The sequence below is a fragment of the Gossypium arboreum genome, chromosome 11 (genome assembly GCF_025698485.1).
Source record: "Gossypium arboreum isolate Shixiya-1 chromosome 11, ASM2569848v2, whole genome shotgun sequence".
In the NCBI taxonomy this organism is placed as follows: Eukaryota; Viridiplantae; Streptophyta; class Magnoliopsida; order Malvales; family Malvaceae; genus Gossypium; species Gossypium arboreum.
Window position 1 is genome coordinate 96,672,953 of NC_069080.1, and position 5,777 is coordinate 96,678,729.

The 5,777-nt window shown below is 34.8% G+C and overlaps 2 long non-coding RNA genes across 2 annotated transcripts; one reads left to right on the plus strand and one right to left on the minus strand.

Moving 5' to 3' along the window:
* Positions 1-254: 254 nt before the first annotated feature.
* On the plus strand, positions 255-814 carry LOC128283561 (uncharacterized). The gene is made up of 2 exons (XR_008273933.1): positions 255-323; positions 464-814. It is a non-coding gene; the product is annotated as an uncharacterized LOC128283561 (long non-coding RNA).
* Positions 815-2,851: 2,037 nt separating this feature from the next.
* LOC128283528 (uncharacterized) lies at positions 2,852-5,068 on the minus strand. Its single transcript, XR_008273889.1, has 2 exons — positions 4,926-5,068; positions 2,852-3,051 (listed from the first exon to the last, which is right to left on the minus strand). It is a non-coding gene; the product is annotated as an uncharacterized LOC128283528 (long non-coding RNA).
* Positions 5,069-5,777: the final 709 nt, after the last annotated feature.

Below are 5,777 nucleotides of genomic sequence, written 5' to 3' on the forward strand. Positions count from 1 at the left end.
TTTACTTTCTTTTGCTAGTCATTCTTTCTTTCGTTTCTATTGTTCTTTGTCCTCTACTTTTCTTTCTTTGTTTATTTTGTTGCCACTCACACTTATTTTCTTCGGATTCCGAACTAGTGTGGTGATTGTGTGCAATTTTATCATCAGGTAAGATTGGGAAATCTTGTAGGATTAGGGTATTTGTTGAGTAAATATTTTGTTACGGAAATAGGTGTTAAGTAATTGGGTTTTTAATTTATTCTGATGCATTTTTAGGAGAAGAACAAGAGGGAAGAGGCGATTCTCCAGCGATTTAAGTTCGCATGTTGATGTTGCGTGCTTGGGTAAGCATTTAGTTCTGTTTTGAAGATGTGTGGTTGTTCGATTGTGGGTTCGTTTCGTAGTTTAAGGAAAATTGATATCTATGTTGCCAAAATCGTGTCATTTTAATTCCTAATTTTAGTGATCTAATTGATGTTTTTAGGGTTTGGAAGCCTCGTGGGTGGATTGGCATAAAAAATTTTCAAGTTATGTTACGAAAACTCGAGAAAACAACGAGCGGCAAAAACTAAAAATCTGAATTGTCAACGCCACATGGACTTGTGCAAGCCGTGTGGTAGGCCGTATGCGATACATGACCGTGTGCTGGACCGTGTGAGACACATAATCTGGGCTATTCAGGTCGTGTAGGCCACACGGGCGTGTGGACCCAAAATCTAAAAAATTCCCCTAGGGTTGTATTCGTCGTACGAGTCAAATGTAAACCTTCCGTAGGGTTTGTAAGATAAAAATTACCTTATAAATCGTGATATTTGATATGCTAATTATGATTAAAGTATGCGTGCAAATTATGTTTTACACTAAGTATGCTCTAAATATGATATGCATAAATATGTTATATGCTAGCATAATCTATATCTATTATGTGAATATGTATGACATGTGTTTATGACATCCGATAATTTTGCATATGCATTGGGGTGGGATTATATTATGGAGGAAGTGTAGGCAGTTTTATTATCTATCGTATTTGGTGGCACAGCCACACATATTTTTGTAAATGGCAGCTAAGTTGCAAGTATTTTGAAAAGTATCATACTGACACTAAGCGGTGCGTAGGGCTAGATGGGGTATTTAATACCCTATATAGTGTGTTAGGATGGTCGGAGATGGTGTCTAGCGAATGGGCGTAGAAATGTAAATCTGCATCTAGTCTGTTCTGATTTTGTTTCTGTATATGATATATATATATATATGTATGTTTAACTTTTGAAAGCTTGATTAAAGATTATATTTGATATTTATGCTTATATAAGTTACTTACTGAGCTTGTAAGCTCATTCTTAGTTTGTTTGATTCTCAGGTAACCTATACTTAGGACGGGTTGGTACCACGAGAGCTCGGTTAAACTCTTCTGTTAATTTTGCTATTTTTTTTAAATTTACCTTTTCGATTTTGTTTGACTATTTGGACTTTTTTTTTAGACTGTTTTAACTTTTGGATTGATATTTTTCGATTTTAGGTGGATAAATGTTTTGGTGGGTTTAAATCTGATTTGCAAAACGTTGAATTGTTCAATAACAAACTGTGTTTTCAAAACTGGACTCAACTAAGTATTTTCGCTGCAACGTAAGTGTTTTAGAAGTAATTAATCGAAAAAGTTATTAGAATATTTAAGAAATGTATTTTCCTCAAACAAACTTGAATCTATCTTAACAAGAGCTGAAAACGTTTTACAAATCAAATTAATCCTAGATTTTTAAATACATTATAGTAACGTCTCCAGTTCTGGTCATAACGTCCAGGCTGAGTTTAGGTTGTTACATCTAGAATAAACCTATACAAATTGATGCTCAGATTCATTCTAAGTGTGCATTTTTTTATAAATTTCTAAATATTTTTATACTTTTTCCACATGTCACCGTTTGATTGGTTGTCAGCATCACAGCAGCACAAACTAACAATGATAGTGTAGAGATACCAAAGTGTGTAATGAAATACAAGTTTACATACTAGCTAAGTGAAAAAAGAATCAGTTACCAACTAAGTACAAGTGAACAAGTTTAAAGGATAAAGGATAAAGTAGATATTAACCCAATAAAAAATAAACAACTAATCTTTTTTTATAATAAACAGATGCCTCGTTAAAAAGCTACCTATTAGATTGCTAAGTGGAAAAAGAATGCATCCCACTAGTCATTCATTAAAAATACTATCATTATAAATCTATTGACTAATACATAAAATCTGTAAAGCAAAATCTTTAGAGCTGGAAGGAACCAACATGATGGATTTGTAGAGTAAAGTTGTACAAGCAATAGAGTTAGAGCTTCTCATAAAGTAACACAAAAGAAACAAGAAAATTGCACCTTAAACCCTACTCTAAACACAAAAAAGAGAAATCAGACTTAACGTGTGTGATCTATCATCGCATTCACTTCAAGGTACACCATATGTAACACCCCTTACCCGACCCAGACGTTATGGCCGGATCCGACATGCCACGTCGAAGCATTCAAAACATTTTCGATCCAGAAAGAAAACTTACTGAGTGTTTTAAAAGATGATTTCATTATAGGTTAAAGTGAATGGAAGCTGTGCACCAGGTAGGAAACCGAAAAATAGGAGGTGAGTCCATCGGACTGCTTAAGTACCAAACTCCCTTCGGATCCAATCCTAGACATGCAAACCGCCATTGTCATACCTTAACGTCATGTATATTTCTAGAAAACCGATTTGATTAAGTCCTTTTTAGGAAAAGTGATTAATTTTGGAAAATATCTTCATTGCGGAAGCTTTGCACATTTTAGTGTTATTTTGAAATCAATTACTGTTTTTGAAAATGCGCCCTAAAGCTATCCAATTTCAACAGTTAAATATAAATATTACCTATCTTAATAAAACATATAAAAACCATCAAAAATAAATAAGCGGCCTTATTACATTTAAAAGCCCAAAACCTCAAATGTAATTAAAAGGATGTCCAGTTCACCAGAGGAAAATCAAACTTTTAGAACGGGTGGCCACTCCGAATTCCCTCACAGCTCCAAGCCCACTATGGTTGGGGATTACCTGCGTGGATGAAAATAAAAGGGGTGAGTTTGGGGAAACTCAGTGTGTAAAATAATCCAACCATAGTCTAAATTAGCTCAACCCACAGAAACAGAATAAGTTGGCCTTAGCCCAGAACAGAAATTCAAAATAAAGCTCATAGGCCCAAAATAGAACAGAACAGATATTACATGTTTATGCAGAAACCCAACCCAGATTCATCCATAACACCCCCGTACCAGTCTTACACCATGTGGGGAGACTACTCGACCCACCCAACCGCTACACACCACAGAAATCGCAGTGAGGCTGCCAGATGTTGTGACGAAGTCACCAGATACAGATATTGTGGCAGAGCCAGAAGAACAGATATATGTGGCAGAGCCACCAGATAGATAATCGTGGCATAGCCACCAGAACAGATATATGTGGCAGAGCCACCAGATCAGATAATTGTGGCAGAGCCACCAGGACGCTTCCTCCATAATATAACCCATGTCCCCATGCAACAGATATATGATCATGGCATACATCATACAGAATCAGATCGTCATGCTTTTCAGTCAAAATTAACCCTAGGGGTATAACGGTAATTTTCCACTTAAGGGTATAACAGTAATTTTCTATACATAGGGGTATTATAGTAATTTAGCTGCTTTTAGGGTTTTCATGCATATCCTAACTATTTACGTACTATCGAACACTTACACAAGATACTTACGAATTGGGCCGTTGGCCCATGAACCCGATCTTTGGCCCATTAAGCCCAAATTATCAAAATGTACGAAATCGCGCGTAGTGCAGTTTATTACTTTAGATTACCAAATATACAAACCCAGCTATCTTAATAGCATTCGCACACTCGCAAATTCCCAAAATACCGACTTTTCGACATTTCGACTTTTCGGCTTTTGCTAATCTAGTCTATGAGAGGGTGTCAGTTACACACCTGTTTGCGACGATATGCTAACGAGTTCCACACACGAACCGCCTACAATTGGATTACTAACACGTTAATCTAACTATTCAAATACAAACTACGTATTAACCCCTTACAATATTCGGCCAACCACACCTAAAGATCATAGTAAGCTTATAAGAAATCAATAACAAATTTTTGTCAATGTTTACCACATAATCATAATTTCACTGCAAGCTGTCTTCCTGAGCAACAGTCACTAAATCATTTATAACTGGAGCTACGAAACTTCAAATCAAGTGCCGTTAATTTTCCCTGAAAATAGACTCATATATATTCTATCCATAAAATTTTCAGAATTTTTGGTTTGGCCAATCAATACCAGATTTTTCTTAAAGTTTCCCATGTTTCACTGTTTGACTAATCTGACCAGTCTTCATTACGAATCAAATTTCTCATTGTACAGAATTAAAAATATGTTCTCGTTTATTTCATTTGAAACTAGACTCATTAATATTTAATTACATAATTTATTCACCTTCTAACTCATCTCTCATAATTTATGGTGATTTTCCAAAGTCACATTACTGCTGCTGTCCCGAGCAGATTTATTACCAAATCACTCTTTCACACATAACTTGCATGCATGTTATTTAAATATGTATATCACCAATCAATCATCACATATCTATGAGTTTACTTAAGTATAATCTCCATTTCATCATTTTAAAGCACAACATGTTAGCCGATTTTTCCCCTTAGCATCTAAGGTACATTCATGCTCATTTGTTTGGCTCAACTTCACCTATCTTCCATTTTTCATCAAAAGAACATGAAACAACAACCATTTCCTTCATTTTAATTCATGACCAAATGCTCACAACACAACCAAAAACCAAAATATGCTTCAAGAGTTAAGGTAGAATCAAGAAGAACTCATGAACATCAAGATAGAAGCAAACTACCATGAACTTACCTTCAATTTTCTTCCCCAAGTGACCGAACATTCAAGAGCTTTCTCCTCTCCTTTCTCTTCTCTAACTTTAGGCTATGATGAACAAAGATGGACAAAACTTTGTTCTTTTCACCCCTTTTTCTTTTAATAAAATTTCATATTTCATCCATTTAATTCTTTAATCCAAAAGACATGAAATGCCAATCATGGAACATTTACCTAAACCATTATCATGAAACATTTACCTAACCCATTATCATGGAATATTTACCTAATCCATTATCATGGAACATTTACCTAACCCATTATCAATTTGTACCATGAATTATGGATATCAAGTGCTCATATTGTCTACAACAACATGATGGCTGGCTACTTCATGTAAAATGGGAGGTTTGTCATGCAAATCCTCCTATTTTGCACTCCTATTTATTTGGCCACTTCAATTTAGCCTATAGCATTTTCAAACATTTTCACATAGTTTCTATTTCATAATTTCACCCCCTTTTTCTTATGGAACAAAAAAATTAACTAAAATTGCCGGGTTCTATATTAAGCTTGGGCCTTCTAGAGGCCCATTAACATAATTAAACCTATGCCAACATTCACAGAATTCCCGAAAATTGGGGCGTTACACCATAAACCATGTGTCATGCTCTTTCAAACACAAAACTGAATCTAAAAAGTAAAGTTTTAAAAGTTGTAGTGCAAGACCTATAAAATAGATCTATAGATTCTATAAAAGAAAATATTTAAAGTTGAAAGGAGCCAGTAGGATGAATTTGTGGAATAAAGTTGTAAAAACTGTAAAGCTAAAGCTCTTCATAATGTAACTAATAGACAACATGAAATTTGCATAAAAAACGTCATGAA